Source organism: Cygnus olor, chromosome 4, assembly GCF_009769625.2.
Source record: "Cygnus olor isolate bCygOlo1 chromosome 4, bCygOlo1.pri.v2, whole genome shotgun sequence".
Classification (NCBI taxonomy): domain Eukaryota; kingdom Metazoa; phylum Chordata; class Aves; order Anseriformes; family Anatidae; genus Cygnus; species Cygnus olor.
This window is the reverse complement of record NC_049172.1, coordinates 47,078,193-47,098,251: the sequence shown is the minus strand read 5'-3', so window position 1 is coordinate 47,098,251 and position 20,059 is coordinate 47,078,193. Positions and strand designations below refer to the sequence as shown.

The following is a 20,059-nucleotide window of genomic DNA, read 5'->3' as shown; positions in this document are numbered from 1 at the left end:
AAGGGACAAGACATCTGTTAGAAGGTCAGGAACTATGACGAGCAACATCACTTGAAACTGTGTTTGAGACAGGAGAGTAGTATATAGCAATGTTTTCTTGTTTGCTCAGTTTCCATATGTTTTGTTTTGTTTTTCCTTTAAATGGCTTGGCACAGATTCATCTTTCGTATGAAATATTTATTATTGTCTTATTTACATTAATTTTGAATGCTTCATCAGAAATCTGATCTCTCTCTGGTTTATATGCTTGCTTCCCAATAAACCAATTAAAACCCAGCTGCTATGCAGAGAAAGTGAATGTGAATCAGATCCTCTTTCCAAGGATTGTTCTTTTATAGATAGCTGTTGTGTCCTATTTGCCTGGCAAGAATTTAATTCCTCTGAAGAAGATGACAAACATCTGATATTTCACTTGTAGATGGAAAAATCTAAGAATTCTTAAAATGGTTCTGGGAAATACTTTTAAGGAAAGTTATAGCTCTGTTTGCTCCCCACCTGCTATGCTTATGTTCAGAACCCGATACTTCTTTGTCTTTCATTGTATTGTCTGAACCTTCTCAGATTTGTCTTTACAACAGGTACCATCTGTATTTTCACAGAGGTTCAATTAAGTTGTCTGTTCAAGCTCATCTTGGAGGCCTGTGTGCAGAGAGATTAGGTCTGATTTGCAGTCCCTTTCTGCTTGTGGCCAGATTTTAACAGAAATGTAAGTGCCTCAAGATGTAGCTTGGATGCTCATGAGATTGCTGGAAGTAACAATGCCACTGATTCTCACGACTTAGGTGTTTTGCTTTAGAACTGCCTTTTCATAGTTTTTAGTCAAGGAATGTTGTGATTTGGCCAAAAGCTATGGATTCTGCCATCCTTCTGTGTAGCTTTGCAGTCTCTTGTACCCTCTAGCAATCAGATCACTGTCCTGTTGGTGGATAGTCTTCTCCAGGAACTCCAGTCAGCCTTGAGTGACTCAGGACATATTTTGTCTGCATTTGCTCTTATTTGCCCTTATCCTTGGAAGCAAAGTGCAAAGACTGTCTATGGGAACTGCAAATAAATGAGAGTTCCCTGTAAAGTTCAAGTTGGGGAGAAAAATGAGAATGGTCCTTGCCGCTCTCTCAGATAAACACTGAGCTCTTCTGAAGGCACCGGAGCCAATTACAGGAGAAACTGGTGTGAGCAAGCAAGGAGCTGGGCCTGCTGAATGGCGATGTGTGGTTATGACAAAATGGTACCAGGGAGCCAGCTTGCTGCTACTTGCAGACTGTTGCAGAATGTACTCTAATTTTTGCAATCAAGCAGAGAACAGGATTGGGGGGCTGGATAAAATATGATTTTGTTAAATAAAATAAAAACCAACAGTCTAAATAGAAAGAAAAAGCTGTAATTAACCACGGTAGAAGGACCCCCAAAATCTGTTTTGAATAATCTTTTTCTCCAAGTAATTCTTGCCCCAATGGACAGAGTTAGGAACTGCTCCTTAGCAGTCAGGATCATCCTTGTGTGTAGCTGCCAAACAGAAGGACTCAGATCACAACAGCCCATGAGGCTGGTCTGTATTTCTTCTATCTCCTACTTTAGTTGAAAACTGTTCTGCAGATTCAGACTTTCCTGGATGTCATTGCAACTGTTGTACTGATGACAAACAGCAGTCTTTTTCTAACAGATCTGACAGTAAACACCACCAGTAGAACAGGCTCCTGAACATCACAATGTTCAGTGTGGCATAATTCATGCTGAGCTGGGATGCCTTGGTACCAGCCTTGTATTTCTGTGTCAGGCTCTTTTCATGGAAGAGATACTTGCATGGAAAAGCCTGTGGGGTGAACATGGTTGGTTGTATCCTGCTAGAAATCTTTGTTTCTAGCTTTTTGTCTTCTGAGGGAACACGCTGTCAGAGAAGCCTAAAGCAACCATGTAAGTCCAACAAGGAAGATGTCTCTTAACTGAGCTGTGTGTCAATGTGTGAGCTGCAAGTTATTCTGGTCTTTTGTTGACCAAAGGGGAGGAGTTGCTGAGGATTTAGAAAGCTCAGCTAAGAATCCTGTCAGTCAGGGCACATCAAATTAGCATCATGCCAATGAAAAGACGTTTTGGGTATGCGTAGGACCAAATAGTGCTCTCAGCAAAGGCAACAGCAGTTCTGCTGCTCAGTTCAGTGCTACTCCAGGCTTTACCCATTTCATTCCACTGTACTTCAATAAAAATTTAAATAAGTCTTATAGCCAGACTGTTAATTAGCAAAGAGAAAGTGAGCTGAGTGGTCTCCTCCATGCCTTTTTATGTTAATACAATTGTACATCTTGTAAATGCCTATTTAAACAGCCCTGTTTTGCTGTAGGGCACAGTCAGAAGCTCGTAGGGTAGTGGTTTTCAAACTGAGCTCTGCATTCCACCGAGATGTCCACACGCCTTACATCTTTGGGATCTGTGGAACGTGTTTCATTACTATAGTTAGTATTATTTTTCATGGGTCTGAAGAAAGGCAGAGACCTTTATAGAGCACATCCCACTGACTATCAGGCGGGTTACATTTACAAGTTTTGTGAGTGCTTTTGAAATACCTTCTGTAAAGAATCTTGTATTTAATTACATAGAACAAGTGCTTAGCTCCATAGAGACCTCCTCACCTGAACAGTCTCTTCGGGACCACATAAAACACACGATTCAGCTTAAGTCAAGAGAACCACAGGACTTGAAGGTTTTAATGATTTTCCAAAAATTGCTCCAAGTATCTATTTAATAGTACTGTTACATAACAAAGTTGTCATTCAAGCTAAATACTGCTCTATGTAAAATTGACATCCTGATTTTTTTCCCTCATATTTGGCAAGGAATAGGCTGTGGTAATTTGAATGTCTTTACTGCACAGATGAAACTACATCATATTGTCTTAGCGCTTAAGTCTTGATCCTAATCCTCCTGTTTTAATAGATGGAATTAATGATCCTACTTCTGTCACTCTAGGAAAATACTAGGTAATTTTCAGGGGGAAAAAACTAACCATTTCCTACTGAAATTTAACATCTTCAAACTTCTTATTTAGAATTTACTATGAAGAACCAAAAGCATATGGGAATTTAGAAAATAAACAAAAAACCTATCAGATAGTAGTTTATTTTTTATGAAGTGTTTAAAGGTTACTGTTGAATATTTTGAATGAAATTCTTTGTGCGGTGTTAAATGTTGAAGAATGTTTCCAGAAGAGTTTTTTTTAACCTCAATCATTACCGTATCCTTGAACAGTTCAGAATATATAAATCAGATAGAAATGTTATTTGCATACCCAATTAGCAAGCTTAAAACTAAAAGTGCATACCATTTTGGTCCATTTTAGAGAAGGGGGTCAGAACTAGAAATCTTTAAAGGAATTACGATGTTTCTCCTTATAAAAAACTCAGCAGAGGATTCAGTGTTTTATTATGCATCTCTTCCCCTTGATTCCTCGTATCAGCTATCCACTACCCCCTTCCTACACACACACTCTTCTGTCTCTGTGTTTTCCATCAAACCTGGAAATGCCTCCTGCCTGCCAGAAAGACAAGATGGCTCAGTCGCCCTGCAGTCAATCAGACAGCTTGGCTTGCATGGGAGAGCCTGGCCAGCCGAGTCACATTTTGACCTCTTTCATCTGCTCATCTGAAAAGTTTTGGATCCACACAAACTCTTGATAGCACGCTGCTCCAGCGTGCCAGGGCCCCCAAAACAGCTCCAGCCGCTCCAGGCTGGGAAATTGGTGCTGCGGTCACATTTTAACCCCATGGCACCCAGCATGGCTGGTAGAAAGGCCTGCTCTTTGCTGGTTTGAAAAAATATCTTTATTTGCTGAAGCTGGGCATGCTGCTGTCAGCCTGATTTATTCTTATAAACCTTTTTGAAGGGACTTTTGTTACGCAAACAGCTACTGCATTTTTGTCTTGTTACAATTTTTTCCCTTCCCGCCTGAATCATTTTTGGCTGGGGCTCCTGGCTAAGACCAGTCCTATACCCGGGACGTCCACAGCCTTTTTCAGTGGGGACAGCCAGCTGCTAAACACAAATACACAACTGGGGCAAGAGTGCGTTCTATGTATCATTTAATTAGCTTTATTTTAATTTAATTTAATTTAATTTAATTTAATTTTATTTTATTTTCCTTAAAAGACGAGGAAATACGTTGTGCATATATTGTTTCAGCTGTCCTAGAGAAAAAAAGCTGATTCCTAACGTTTTCTGGGCGAGGCAGACCGCCTGAGGCCTCTGATGCTGAGGCAAACACGGAAGCCGAGCCCGGCGCCTCCTGCTGCGCGCCGCCCTTGCGGCCGCCATTTTGGGTGGTGCCTCAGGGCCGAGGCTCGGGCTCGGCAGGTGGCGCAGCGCCATTTTCGCGTTACTGCAGCCTCCCTCCACCTGTCCCCGTCGTCGCCTCCCCTCAGGTGGACGGCAGGCAGGGCTCGGGGCTGGAGGCGGTGTAGGGGACAGCAGTGAGGAGGCAAGGCGCTTGTCGGGCCCCCATGCTTTTCGTGCAGTCGCGTGGAAGGTTCTGAAATCTGTTCCTGGAGTTCCTGAGGGGAGCCGCTGCAGTGAGGAAGGTGCTGCTGCCGGGAAAAGGGTTGTGGGCTCCCAGGGTGAAGTCCTGGCACTAGCTCCTTATTCCTAGCTAATAATCCTGTATTTTAGCTCTCAGTCTGAGGAGGGGGGCCTTGTGGGCTGCTGTTTGGGAAAATGGGGGTTAGCACTCTTGGGAACTGGTGACCTACTGTACAGAAGCAAAGGCAATTGAAATCGGGTAGATAGCCTGTATCCCACTACTAGAGATCAGTAGCTTTTCTATATCATAGGGTATAGTTAGTAAAGAAGAGATTTATTTTATGCTTTGTGTTCAGTGTGAAATAGGTTATCTCTGCCCAATGTTGTGTAGTGGCTTTACTGATGCAAAGAGGCCTGAAGAATCTCGATTTTCTGCTGTGGTAGCATTTCATTTTATTGCTGCTTATGTGTTGTGCTGTGGGGTAAGTGAGGAAGATTTGTGTGAAGGAACTTCACCCTCTAAAGTTGCTTTTCAGATACTTAATTTTCATAACCATTTTTTTTCCTTATTATTTTTCAGTGTTTGAACAGTATCTTTGTAAGCGCCTGAGGGAAGGAATTTCATCCCTGTCCTATGTGCTGTTCCAATGTCAGTTTTCTGTTATATCTCTGGTGTGGGCAATAGTAATTCCTAAATCCTAAATTAACTCTAGCAGGTGTGTAAATCTTGATGCAAAAAGCTGTACATAAAATCTGTACTGCAGTGGTCTGTAAAGAAAAGAAATTGGCACTTGTTTATGGCTTTTGGCATTGGTGGGTGTAAAAGCTGTTGAGGCTGTTCTTATTTTTCTGGTGTGGCCATATCCCTTTTTTTCCTGGTTGTCCAACTGGCAGTTTAGTCAATCTGTTACATAGAGGTCAGAGAGTAGCGTCTGCGCGTGGAATTAACTGATGTAGCTTCTTTTCAAGCAGCTTTTTGTTTCAAATGTTAGCCGCTGCTATGCTATGTTCAGGGATCTCTGGTCTTGATGTTTGAGATGACCTCAGTGCTGCTCCAGTAGGTAAGGAGAGCTCATCCATGTAAAACGACTTCAATTAATACTTAATTATATGAGGTGATGCTTCTGCGAGAGTAAGCTATCCCAAGGCACTTACAACTACCCATGCCTAGTTGCACTACGTAGTTTGTGCTGATGTAGTTGGATGTTTGCTACTACAAAGGCAAGAGTTAAAAGTCAACCGTTAATTGATGGGTCTAGTATGTCTTGTGTGTACTGCAACCTTGTTGTAAGGAGGATTAATACATTTAGAAAAAAAGTCTCAATTTTTTATGTTCAAAAAATTTCATTTTAATGGAAGTCGAGTAGTTTTACTTTAACATTCTTATTTAATCCTAGTATGTTTCTTTATGTGAGACTAAGGTTTGGATATTTTCTTCTTTTTAAAAAGCATTGATTCCTGGCTGCTACTGAAAGGAGATTTTTTTGTTGTTGTTGCCTGTTTCTCTAGTATAATGCACCAGAAAAAAAAAGCACGGAAAGGTGCTGTCTTGGGATCTGATGCCTAAAGTAAACAGACCAGGTAGATACTTTAAGAGTATAATGAGCTCTAATCTAAATTGTGAGAAACAGTTGCCCATGCTTGTTAGAGTAGGCCTTTAGGAATGTTTCTTGTAATTTCAACCTTTGTATCTGCAAGTGAGAAATACTTTGGAGTGAGATCAAGTTCAAATTTTGTGAAGGGGTAGCATTATTGTTCTTGTACTGCCAGGGAAATGGAGTCAGGGGGAAGGAGAAGACAGCAGCACATTTATGTACTGCGGTTTGACGAAAGGAAATGATTATGTCTCTGTAAAGTGTCAGTCATTCAGTCTCTCTTTGTTTTGACACATTCAATTCTAGTGATTGGTGGTAAAGAAGATGAGTGTTAGGGAGATTTGAAGCAAAAAAATTTAATGGGGAGAAGTAAGGGGAGAAAAAAAAAACTGTCGAAGACAATTTCTGGCAGGCAGTCCGGTTCCTGGTGCAGACAGATTGGCTGATGTTGATTGTTGACAGCTTCTGCAGCTTGCTAATTACAACTGTAAAAAATTCAGGTGAATGACAGTAACTTGAAATGTTAATTCTGCTTTTTTTTATTTTGCAGCTGCAACTGTTAGTTGGCTATTGCTGTAATTGATGGACACTGGCAGTTGCTTAGACAGATGGAAATTAATACTTGTGTTACCGTTAGAACTCGCTTTCACAGTCACGTTTTTATTAGGCTCCTGCACTGAATTAATGTGCACACGATGGTGCGTAGAGAAGGAGCAGACGCAGCTCCTACCTGAAGAGCAGCCAGCAGCACTGCATGTCTCTGAAGGGTTGTGCATCTGTAGGCTGTGGTAAAGATAGTGGGACTGCACCAAAAAAGTGTTATTAGCTCGGACGCTGAGGGCTGAACCACCCTGGAGCTGAGCAGGCAGTTCTTCAGGCTTGTGATTTATCCCAGTAATTAGGCTGGCTTTGGAAGAGCGGATATGGATGCGAGGAGGAGATAACTGTGCTGAATGGTCCTCCACATGAAATGGGTTCAGTTTGGAGTCATTTTCCTTTTCTAGCACTACTGTCTTATATCTGATGGATGTCTTAAAAAAAAAAAAGTCTTAAAAAAGTGTAGCAGTAGTGTGGGTTCTTCCACTGGAGTTAAAACTCTGTCGGGCATGGAAGGGAAAAAACTGGAACAAGACAGAATTGTCATGCCTGTCTGCATTGAAGGCATGTGTATTGAAAAAACCCAAATGCTTTCCGACACCACAATTAACAAAATATGGTCTCTTATGTCATAAAGCTGGGAGGTGTGAACTCTGAATAAAGAAAACTTCCCTGCAATGCCAGTATTTCATGTGGGCTTTTGTGTGCAGGCTGTTTCTGGATGGCATTCTTCCATAAGGGAAATGGTTTATCTGTATTTCACCTGGCCTTTTACTTTCACAAAATTCGAAGGTCGTTTATATAGCCAAGATTCTCTTGTGTCCCCAAGCCTCCAAGCCTGCATCAGGAGGAAGTATTGCAGTTCTTGACTCTGTTACTTTTTTGTATGGCCAGAAAATGCTTGAGTTGGTAAAATATTTCTTTTCCTACGCTTAAATGAATTGAGAAATTAACTTGTATTTTTTTTCTTTTTTTTTTGCACAGGTCATATGCAGGTAAGAAGGCAGTTGTTTGGTTTTGGAGTTGTTTTAATGATACCATACAGGTAACTGAAATATGCCTGACTCTTTGAGCTGGGACGGTCATCTTAATTTTTTTTGCCTATTTTTTTTATATTAAGGTCAATGTCTGTTGTAATGCAGCTGCTATTTCTGTTAGACCTGTGCCCCTTGAGTTGCATGGCAGTTTATTCAGGAGACCGTCTGATTTTGCTTCCTGCTTTCATGTCCCTATGTAGCTGTATCTGAGTTACTTAAAGTAGCAAGCTACCGAATTTATTTCAGGCTCTAAAACGTCAGTGTTTTAAAATGTCCTATTTTTCCTATTGCAGTTAAGGAGGCTTGCTCACTGTAATGCTCTGAGAAGTGTTAAGTGTTACCTGGATGAGAGTTTGCAGGTGAAGACATTGCCAGAGCTTAGAAGAGAGAATTGCTTGCATTTGGAAATGATGGAGCCGTCGATCCACACTAGAGCCTGCTTGCTAGGGTAATGAATGCAAGAACCGGCCTTGTACCTTCTGAGCTTGAGAAAAAGCTTAGATGTTCTTCAAAAATTGCTGTAATAATGTGGGAGCCTTTTAAGACTTAAGTCAGTTGATGGCAATGTGATTTAAGTGGATCAGAAATGCAGCTGAGATCTTAAGGGTTGTCTCTTGAGTTCTAGTTGCCTACGTGTCATGTGAGTTGCAAGTGACTACGGTGTTGGCTGAAAGGAAAAATGCCTACAGGTAGCATAAATAAAAGCAATTAAGAATGTGAAATACAGCACAGAGGAGAAGTAGCAGTGAGGTGAACGTTTGATAAGTGGAGGAGTGGTGTTATGTGTGGAAGAAACTAAGAGAATTCCTGTTAGATCTGAGAGTGGGCCTGCTTTTGTGGAGTGCTGGTTCAGGTAGAGTCATGGCTGATGTCACAACCGACTTGCTTCAACCTCACAGGGCTTGATGCTGAGGGCGTAGTCCCCCAGGACTTCACCTCTCGGAAAGGACTGAAGTGAGTCAGTATACACAGATCTCTCCTCACGTGTGTTGAGGGAGCTCTGCAGAAGCGTTGGTCAAACAGGTCAAAGGGTTGGATACTTTCTGAGTAGGAAAGCTCTTAAATTCTGAGTCACCTGAAACATGCTTTATTTTAACAGTTTTCAGACTACAGTGCTTCAAGTCAGCGAGGAAGAACCTTCATTGCGTGGCATTCAGCGATAGCAACAAAGCAACTCCCTTCTGCGGACGTGTTCGCGAGCTGTGTGCAGAGGTGGGCTGGCAGAATGGATAGCAGCTCAACTCTTGGTGCAGGTACTGTCTGTTTTGTTGTTTGTGTGGAGAGAGGTCATGCACACACAGTCCTCTCTCCCCTTTTGCCCTGCTCCTAAGCCTCCTCTGACCAAACAGGTGCCTCATCTTAAGACCTGCCAGGTGTGGCTGACTGGTAGTTGTGACCTCAGAGCTGAAGTGTAAGCAGCTGCTAACAATTTCTTCACTGGGTTGGTTAGCAAAGCTTTGCTGTAAATGTAACTGTGCACTTGCACGCGGCACAGGAGTTGTTCATGGGCTAAAGGTAGGATCGCATTGCCCGCTGCTGTGCCAATTACTGGATATTAATGGCAGGATAGCATGCATATGCCTAAACTGGGAAGCAGAAGGTTAATAGACGAACAGCACCAGAAGATCCCATTTATCAGTTTCTATTTATCTCTCCTTGGGAGGTGGCAGGTTTACAGTAAATACCTTCTGTCCTCCTAATTTCCTAATGATGGGGATAATGATGGAGAATGGTGAAGTCATTAACTGGGACAGCCTCTGTGCATCACTCTGTCAACCACATCTCTCCAAGACCTGCGATGAAAAGTGATGGGCCCCAGCTGTTCACCAGATTCTCTTCCCCTCCCCCCTCTCCCCATTCTCAACCCCAGTTGCAGGCTTTAGCAGTTGAGAAGGGAAAAAATAAGAAAGAAAACCCACGAACAGAAAGACAAAGGGCCAGTCCCTTCCCATGCTGGAGCCACTCTGCCCCGCGCTTTGTGTGTGTGTGGCACGGAGAACCAACCTGATCCCATTACAGAGCTCTGGGTGTGGCGCTAGCCTTGGGCATAGTGGTGTCATGCAGATAAAGAGCGCAGAACCGAGGAGAGCAGTGGCTCACTCAAAGGAGCAGGATGCAGAAGCAGGTTGTACTTTTAGGAATGAGGCACTGCATTTCCATGGTGCTGTCTTCTGCTGAAGAACTTGTTAAAAGTCTGTAAAAACTTTCAGCATTTCTCTGTATCTGAAACATTATGCTGGAATACTGATGCATTCCAGTGTCTACACAATGGCGGGGCAAACAGTTATCAGAGTTGCCATATATTGGGGATAGAGCCTGGCCACTGTATTCTCTTTGTAGTTCTATTTTAAATCCAGTCTTTGAAGCTACAATTTCAAGACATAAATATGCCCCTGGAACATGAGATGAACTTCACATAAAAATTTACTTCCTTAAGTTTTTTCATTGAAGAGCTTCACTTTTTTCCGTGTCATGCCTTTGTAGCTGACTTTGAGTTTTTCATTGTATTTGTTTTATATGTGGACAAAGGCTGTGCCCTAATCACTGATTTCAGAGGGTAAAGAGTGGCTTACCATTTTTAACGGGTGTGTATTCATCCAGGGAATGTGTTGGTGATTTATTGCCAGCCCTGTTCAAAATATAGCATTCTTCCTCGGTGAGGAGAGGAAGAAAGTCCCCACTGTGGAGACAACTGGGTTTTCTGTTACAGTGGAAGGGGAGAATCTCACATACACTCACTCGGTATGCTCGTGGTTTTCTGGTAAATTTGAGCATGTGTGCAATCATCAGCAAAGCTCCTTGGTTCAACCTATTTTCTAGTAATGTGGTCGTTCTCCATTGAGATGTCTTTTTCTTAATTATTTTACTTAACTCATGAGCTAGTGCAATAGCTTTGTTACCGTATAGCAAAACCACAGTCACTTGCAGTGGCCTTGAGTACAGTGTAATAGAACAGAGCTGGCTAGGCCTTCTGCAGGTACTTGCCACCTTCTCCTCTTGTTTGTCAGCCATTTGCAGTGGCTTCTGCATGGAAATCTTTTGAAAGGAGGGGCCTGTCTGCAGTGAGGTTTTCCTATCGCATCTGCCATTTGTCAGGCTCATAAAAGAACTCTTGAGCTGTGGGAGCTTTGTATTAGAAGGGTTCATTAACTTTCAAATGTTTCAATTGAGAAATTTCAGAGCTCTCAGCAATAGGCAAGGAGGCCAGCTTAGCCAAGAGCGTCCCCTGACAGTCAGGTACAGATGTGATTGCTAGTCAGAGAGCTGTAAGAAACCTAATAGTGTCCCAGAAAGTGTCATACTTGAGCTGGAGAGGCTTAAACCAAATAGCCCAGAGAGACTGTAAATAATTTTTGCTAGGCTTTAACAGATAGCAAGGCAGAGGAGCCTTTGGCCTGCAGTATGCCAGGAATTCGGTCTAGAAGGTTGTAATGCATGTGGGTCCCATCCTTGTGTGACTCATCTTGTATGTAAGCTACCCTGGAAAACATGACAGGATATAGAAAAACATAGTTGTGGTGAGATAAAGTACTCCACTGGCCTAATCTTGAGCAGGTGACTAACTGTTCTTACGCGCTTCAGGCCGGGATGGGTTGTGGTGGTATAGTGAGGTGCCTTTTCTGAGTTCTCTCTCTATAACTGCTGTATCTGAGCAGAGGGATAGGTTAAGAATGAAAGACAGTGAAACAGTCCCCTCTTTGGGGAGGTGTGGTGTTATCCATTTAATGCATTAGAAAAGATTGAGCTCCCTAAATGCTTGTTCTGCTTTATCTCCATATGCTAGATGCTACTCTGGGCCGTATGGATACACAAGGATTTTTTCATTGCTCCAAACTAGTCTGGTGGCTAGCTATACGTCAGGGAATCCTTTAAGAACTCTGACTTGTGTTAACCAGCTCTGGTGTCCCTTGGCTATTAACTTTATTTTGTACCTTCAGATGGTCACAGCGCTTTAGGCCAGGGAAAGTGACATTTGACTTTGCTGTGTAATAATGTAGGTCACTTGTCTTACTCGACTAGCCCAGCGCTGAGGCCCAGGGTTCCTGTTTGCCCCAAGTCTGTTATCTAGCCTTAGTTTAGAAATGTGAGGGGTGTGCTTCACAGTGATTGCAGCCATCCCTTGAACAAACTGCGGGGCTTTCGCAGTTATTTTGCGGTGTCTTGTCGGGCTGCTTTTCAGTTAGTTGCCCTTGCGTAGCTTTTCCTAGCTAACATTTGATACGAGTGAAATGAAGCTTTGGATTTCAGCCCTGCTGTGTTACCGTGGTTCCCATGAGAGCTCCTAGAGCTCCTAGCTGAGATGTAGAATATGCCTAGTTGTTCATGTCATAACTTCCTCTGGTCTGAGTATTCAGTGTCCAGCAATAGAAGTGCAGCAGTCCTGGGCTAGGTTCAGCAGCATCAGCTGTTTTTGTGGCTAGCCTCTCAGCTTTGACACCTCAAGCATGACACAAATCAGGCTAAACGGAACAAGCAATATTAAACATCTGTTGACTTCTAAATAAGGAAAATCATATTAGTCACTCTGTAAGTAATCTGCATGATAATTTCAGGAAAACACGAGGTGATTTCTTTCAGAGGAAGAAATAGCTGATGTATCTTTTCTATACGCATGAACTAGCTGTAGAAAAGACTAAAGATCTGAGCACGGACAGAAGTCTTGCTTCTGTGAAGTATATTTGTTGGAGAAAAAGAAGGCAAGTCAAATTGCCTACCATTGTGGAAATTTGTTCCAGATGTGTAAAGTACAGCATCTACAGCATTAAATCTTGAGGAGGATGGATGCTGTTACAGATATTGCTGGTCAAGTGAAAGAAATGTCACTGGAGCATTGTAATACGTCTCCAAAATCATTTTTTCAATTATGTGTAACATACAGCAGTGGATGACTTAAAAAGTCATCCTAGCTGACAGCGCAAAGGCAGCAAAATCTTATACTCAAGTCCATTTTTAAAGGTGCAGAGTGTACACATTAACCCTCTGTCTGTAGATGGTTGAAAGAAAAAAAGGCGGTTTGCAGTGGACATTATGCTCTTCTTTCAACTTGCCTTAGCTACTTTTATTCTAGAACTGGCCATTGCATGCAGTCAGAGCTTCCAAAGGGAAGTGTAGCAATGCATTTCTGCAGACTGTTACGGGTGGATCTATGCTTTGCATTGATTTCAGTGGATTCTGGAAGCATGTTCAAAGTGAGTTTTTAACAGCGTTTTTCCCTTCCAGAATAAGATCAGCACTGATCATATTTTAGCATTCCCTTGGCTCTCTACATAGTCTCTTGGGAATCCACAACTGTCAGCTGAGGAGAAGCATTTGGAACAGGGTGAATACAAATGCTTTGCATCAGTTGAGTTAAACATCAGGTCAGTGGCTGTCCAGCCTGCATGTATACCAGAGAAAACTTGGTCTTGTTCATGTGATCACCATGTTGTTGTTAACTGAAGTATTAAAGAACTAGTGGGTGTTTTTGTACTGTCCTGCCAAGGGCATTATGGAGATCATGATCCCATTGTATTAGCTACTTAACAGTATTAAGGCTTCTTGCTCGCAGTCAATGACAGTAGGGAGTGTGAAACCTTTGTTTCTTTGCAAAGAGGAAACCAATACTGCAGGCAGAGCATCCAGCTGGTGCAAGAAGCTCTGCAGGTAGCAGTCAACAGTGTAAGCAACTGTACGGTATGAAGTTCTCCCAGGGCTTGCATGCTTCTTGGTCATATTATATTGTGGACAACTCTGGATTATGCTTTGTGGATAAATAAGAGCCTCCCTGCTCTGCACCCACAAATCCATCGCAAAATACAAAAATGACAAAATACCATGCTGCTAGAATACTGTGATGGGGTCACAGGCCCAACTAAAGATCACCTTGTATCGCATTTCCATGTGACAGTTGCCATTGCTGTCCTGTGCACCATTTCCCGCTGCAGTCCAAAGGAGGACCTGTTTGTGCTGGAGCGTGGGCAGGATGGGAGCTGTGTATTATGCAAAATACAGGTAACTGAACGTGGCTGGTCTGCCTGCATGCAAGTTGGTAACAGACTTGAGAGCCAAGCCTTCTTTTGTTCAAGATACCATTTTGTTTGAAACACGATGCTGGTTTTGGCCAAGTTCTTACACAGCTGCTATCTGTGTAATAGCTGTTAAAATTCTTTGGAGGAATTGAACCTGTGAACTGCTGCAAAGAATTCTGTTCCTTTAGGGTATGTTAATGCTACTGAAAAGTAATCCATCTTAGGTTTCAAGTCTTGTAAAGGAAACTAGAAAATGTACGGCTTGTTTCCAAAAGGTTGTGTGTGCCCACGTGTGGGGGTGGGAAGGGGGAGAATGTCCGTTCAGTGCGTTTATTTTCCAGGTACGCCAACTGGAAGGATTATTCCTCTGGCTTTCTGAGATGCTACTACTATGAATTGAAGCCCTTGGTTTGATTAAAAAGAGGTAGCTAGGTATTGTGTGTATTACCACTGACTGCCTTTGCTCAAACGGAGTGTGAAATGCTGTATCTGTCATGGCACTAGGATGCGGCAAGGGGATTCTAACAGCAATAGGGAATCTAGGCATCAACTACCTCTTTTCCAGAAGAGCACTGTTGAGATGTCTTTTCATATGTAAGAAATCCTCCACCTGCTTATTTTGGAAACCCCTTGGTGCGATCCCTTCCTCTGCTACCCTTTATATTTTCTCCCTAATATCCTTAACGTTAGTTATATGGTATTGATCTTGGCATTCACCAAGCGTTTTGTTTGGTGTTTTTACTATCGCTGTTTTTGCGACTCTCGATTTAGTATTTCCCTGCCTTTCCTTGCCCTTGCTAACAGCAGAAACCCATGCTGTTCTGTCGTGTTATCATTTTTCTTCCTATAAAGCATCTATGACATAGGGACCTTGAAGCCAGGAGCTGAGGCCACAATGCTTGGCAGACTGTACATACAGCTTTTTCAGGGGTAACTGCTGTAAAAAATCAGCAACACCACAGTGCAGAGTTATACCAGCCTCTTTGGAGTTTTCTCTTATTCACGTAATGTAATGCATGTTCACATATTCAGTCAGCCACGGTTATTTTGCCTGGCTACACAGGCTAAATTTAAGACCCACATTGAACATTTCTGTCACTTTTGCTGTTCTGGCCACTATGCTTAATCAAAGAGCTGGAAGGAAAGCTCTTATTAGAGAAGGTTTTTAGTCATACACAAGCCTGTGCTGTGCTACTGGAGGCTTGATGGAGCTCTTGCTTTTGGTTAGGGTTGGTCTGCCTGGCCTGATCTAGGCCCTAGGCAGAACAAAGAGAGAGCAGAGCAGGCTTCGGTGCCGGAGTAAACATGATGGCTAAAGATGAAGACGATTTTGTTCCTAAGGCTGGTGCTCTGAGCCTGAGGAGCCTAGCCTGCTGTAGCAGCCAAGTGCTGTTGTATGCTGTGACCAGAGAGATTGTTGCAAACATCTAGGTGAAAAGGGAATCTGAACTGAGATGGACTGAAGGGGAAAGAGGGAAGATGAGTGGAGTGTACTTGAGATATCTGCCAAGTTACCCGTAGCGTTCCTAGCTTGGTGACCAGGCTTTGTCAGACCTGTCTCAGTCTGTCTGTCCTGTCAGGAATCAGCGCAGAGATGAAGGGACAGATGGGGGAAAGGAGACAGAATATAAGGGAGTACATGATCTCACTCAAGGGACATGTTAAATTTAAGTTTTTGTTAATAGCTTCATAGTGTGTTAGTGTCTGACCTTGCAGCGAGGATTTGTAAGTACTTTGCCTTTCTTCTTTTTCTTTGCTTTCTGCTTTTTATCTTCTTAGAGTAATAAAGATGCTCAGCTCAAGAGAGGTCCTATAGGAATTGAATGCTTAAAACACGTAGCATTGCTCTATGAGGAGAAATGGAGGAAGGAATGTGAATAGGAAGGGGGAGAAGACTTGTCAGGAACAGTTTTAGGACTCATCAAAGCAGGATGGAGGGAGGGGATAGTCCCTTCCTGAACATGATCGTCTTGTCATTTCAGTAGACTCTGTCCTGACTCAGAGCTGTGCATCAGTGCTGGGAACAGTGCGCGTTATGTATTGGCCTCTGCTCAGAGGTGCTGATGTCTTGCAGATTGAAGGGAAGGACTGATGGCTGTTCCTGCTGTGCAATTAAGAAGGGCTACAGGTTCTCTCTTGTTAGGGGAGAGGGCTCTCCCTGCTTTGCAGTACAAGGCTGGGAGCAGGAACGGACTGGAACTCAGATTGCTAACAAGGCAGCAGTAAAAGGAATAGCTCACCGCTACTTTTGATCATGCTGTGTCTACTTTGCCTCGGGCTCGTGTCTACTATAGATGATTCTGTGTGAGATGGCACCAATCTGGGGAGCTGGGGCACTGCAGAAGAGGATAACAGAAGGGCTAAAGAAAATGAATGACAAAATGACCAACAAGGGGGAAATCCAGTTCTAGTTCTAGGGTAAAAGGTGATCCACACCAGACCAATTACAGTTTGGTGCCATTTGTGAGTGTGCAGCTAGGGATTTTTATCAGAAGGGTTCCCAGTGATGCTTTTAATCACAGTATACAACTTAAACACCGTGATGATGGCAGGAGGCATAGACAGGCAGCACAGTATAAGTGTGAGAAGGTGCAGCTGGGAACAATGTGGAGTAGGTAATTGCCTTTCTAATATTTAATCACAATCTTCCCGTGCTGCGACGGGTCCCAAGCACACGACAGAACTGTCCAAAACTTAGGGTTTTTCTGTCATATGTCTACTTCATTTCTTTTTATATATCAAGGGGACAGGGAACTTTGTTTTGATGGCAGAGGCTCCTCAGACAAGCTGTCTGGATTGATCTATACAGATAACTTTATGCTAGAGATGGAAGGTGTGGCTGAGCACTGAGGGACAGCTCTGGAGGCCTCCTAGGAGCACAGCGCAGGTTGGTGGATAGGTCTGAGCCGAGTGAGTGATGGCTTGTCAGACACGAGGAGAGTCTGCAATGGAAACCTCCTGGGAGTTGTTAAATACAGAAGGGCCTTCCTGAGCTCAAGAAATCCTGGGGCTGCAAGTTGTTAGGGGCTGGAAGACTGTTTTGACTGAGTGTTGCCACATGTTTGCTTTCTTGTACTCTCTCCAAGGTGTCCGCTTCTGGTCTCTGTCACAGCGTGCCAGGCGAGATGGCTCTGTGATGTGAGCTACTGTGGTTGTTAGGAGAGCTGCTGCAGAAGTGATGCGTGTCCGAGGTAGCTCTGAGTTCTTAGCTCAGTATGCATGTGCCTTCTTACTGATTGGCCTAAATATTCCTGATTTACTCATTTTTGAAACAGAGCAGAGAAAGCTGGGGTTTGCTGGGGTTGTGTAGGAGTGGGCAGACAAGTTCCTTCCCATTACACTCGTACACAAGCAATTCAACATCCTTGGCCAGTGACAGTGCTAAATTTTGGTTAACCGTACCCAGACAGAGTGGAATATTTGAGCTAGTGGATAACTCCTTGAGTATGCAGAACTTGACTGAGGTATCAGAGCTGAAGATGAAGGTAATGTGTCATGTTTCAGTACCTACATGACTCAGGCAGGCTTGATTCAGCACTTTGTATGTTCTGGTTATGGCTTTGTCTCAGCTTTGCTTTGAACTCACATGGCTCACCTGTTTGCTAGAAGAGTTAGGTCAACAGTATTACGGCTTGTTCCCTGAGATATTTATTCAGTGCTTCTTTATGAGTGTGTTGTGAGTCCTGTGCTAGTGCTCTTCAGTGTCTTCCTGATGCTGTCTCAAGCCCTACTAAAGGATGGGCTCTTGCTCCATTTTGCTCCACAGCGACGTGTTCCTGCAGGAGAGGTGAAGGTGCGTGTGACCATAGAAACGTTACCCTTCAAGTCATTGGAACAGTGCTTTTGTTGAGGATCTAGTACTTGCTGAAGCAATGGTTGTGGTATTCATCTGTAGGATACCACAGCTTGTTGTAGGCAATCTTGCATGGAAATAACCTTGGAAATAACCTTGAATATACAGCCAGGGTATATCCTCCAAAGAAGTTTACAGCATGAGCAACCTAGAAGGTCCTAGTGTAGCAGGGAGATGGGCAGCAGAAGGGGCTGGCCATGGATGCAGGAAGAGAAATCACTTATGATGTATATATGATTATATACGGTAAGGTGTGGATGGGATTACTCAACTGCTTTATACATAAGTTTGTGTACCTATTATAAGGGTATAGTGGCTGTGGCTTTACATTTTCCTCTTTGACTGAGTCCATAGTTGTCTGGCCTGATAGGCCTGTGAAACTTCTGTGGAGAAGACTGAATTAATCGCTGGGCGTGCAGGAGGTGAAAAGGCCACAAGTAATCCAGTGTTGATCTAGGTACTGCTGCCATTGTTGGTTTTCATTGGTTTTCTACTCTTTGTATGAGACAGTTTTCTACCTGTGTTAGGTCTTGATTTATCCTTGGTCTGTGAAACACTGTGCACCCCACCCCCATGCTGCTGTCAGAACAGTAAAGCAGTATGAGATAATTTTGTATCATGCAGCCAAAAGAAAGGAAAAAAGTATCTTAAGTGACAGGCATTAAATCCAATAAAAAGGAGACGTTCATCATGCATGTGCAGTCATATTTTTTGTCATCTCCTTAGACTGTGAAAAGGTGCTCATGGTAAAGCTTACTTAAAATACACTTAGTCTTCTCCTGTTGACATTTGGGATTTTTTTTTCAGCTTAAGATCTCTTAAGTTACAGGGGTATGTAAGGTTTTAAGACATTATTGAGAAGAATTGGCAATGCCAAAAAAATATTTTTTGGTGTTTGAATGTGTATGTTTATCTAAACCGCTACGTGTAACAAAAGCAAGGATAATTCTTAAATTATGGAAGGGTTAGAGGGGAAACTGAACAAGGCTATATTGAAGTATTAGCGTGGTAAGTAATGAAGTTGCAAATAATTGGTTGCCTAAATACCATCTCTGCTAAGATATATTTTTCTTTGGGTATATTGTAAATTAGTATTTTCATTTACATCATGGTGTTGAGTGTATTTTGCATGGAAGGAGTTGAAATTTCAGTTGAAGATGGAAGACAGAATTTTTCCTACAGGAAGCTTTTAATATGGGAGAAATACTTCTGATGCTCTAGTGTTTCCTAGAGGCCCAAAATGTGTGATTCGGGGCAGGAGCTGAGGTCCTGTTCCATGTCAAGATCTGAAGTTACTGTTCTGTTGGAGGAGCATTCAACCCTGCTATATCAGAAAGTTAATTAGATGAAGAGGAATAGGAGATTGCTCAGAAGTGAGATACATCTGAACGTTCCCAAGCCAGAGAGCTTCTGCTGCTCTTAGAGGGAGATGTAATAGGACGTGGTAGGAAGGCTGTGACCTGGCCTGTTCCTAGACTTCACCTGGGCTCATTGGTGAGGTGTACCTACCAGATCGGATCTGGCTCTGCTGTTGGTCAGACCTTCCCAACTCGCTGCCTTTGTCTGTATTGCTCTACACAGCTAATTTTGCTGCCATCCCATTATGCATCATCATAAATGAAGCTACTGCTGAAGTCAAAGGGTAGGAGCTCATGTGTAAACGAACGTTCCTCGTATTCTTGTTACCGATTGGACCTCTGAGATCAGCTCTAACAAGCACAGTGCAAACAACAGTGGTTTAGTTTGTTGCATGCCACTGGGAAATTAAATGTCTGCCAAGTTAATGTCACTTAAAATTTGCAGTGACACTTACTGCATTTGACAAAATGTAGAAAAAAAAGGTTCCAATTAAGCAGAACTTCAAACACAGCAGCTCGTGCGGTTTATTTTGGAGCTGGGATATTCAGAAAGGTCAGTCTTTCAGTAAGCTAACCTCTGCCATTTACAGCATTCGCTGGAGCTAATGAGCACTTTGCTCAGTTACATAATGGGGGCTTTATGCAAAGAAAATCCTGATGGGGTTACGTAGCTAATGTATATGGTGAAAAGAGCTTTGCCCTATAGATGTGCACTGGGGAAGCATTGTATGAAAAAATGTCTCGTCTGTAATGTCTTCTAAAGACAAAACGCCCATTCTGGCCTAGGAACTGACCATTCAGAAGATGGTATTCTCTGGCAGGAGAACAAGTGAGGGAGTGAAAGAGAGGAGGTCAGTTAAGTCCCCTGGGAGGAGCAGTGATCTTTACTAGGAAGCAGTGATCTGAGCTTGGAGAAATCCAGGCATTTGGACATTGTCTTGCTGGGTCTCATTGAGAGTAACAGTTAAATTTCTTGATGGTTAATTTCATGTCAGGTAGAATAGGCATATCAGGACTTCTGCCCTTTGTGTGCTTGAGCTTTCATTTTGCAAGGAATTACTCATGCTTGTTTTACTTGTAGATGTGGTGGCTTTTACAGAGACCGCAG

At 42.9% G+C, this 20,059-nt stretch overlaps 1 long non-coding RNA gene across 2 annotated transcripts in view; it reads left to right on the top strand.

The window, feature by feature from the left end:
* The first annotated feature begins 4,169 nt into the window (after positions 1–4,169).
* Positions 4,170–20,059, top strand: part of LOC121070059 — a 56,388-nt gene continuing 40,498 nt past the window's right edge. The window contains exons 1-3 of one of the 2 annotated variants that reach the window (XR_005819869.1): positions 4,170–4,565; positions 8,026–8,686; positions 8,832–8,944. This is a non-coding gene — a long non-coding RNA (uncharacterized LOC121070059). Of the gene's footprint in view, positions 4,566–8,025; positions 8,687–8,831; positions 10,851–20,059 lie in introns of those variants that run through there. The other variant, XR_005819868.1, reaches the window with a different exon arrangement.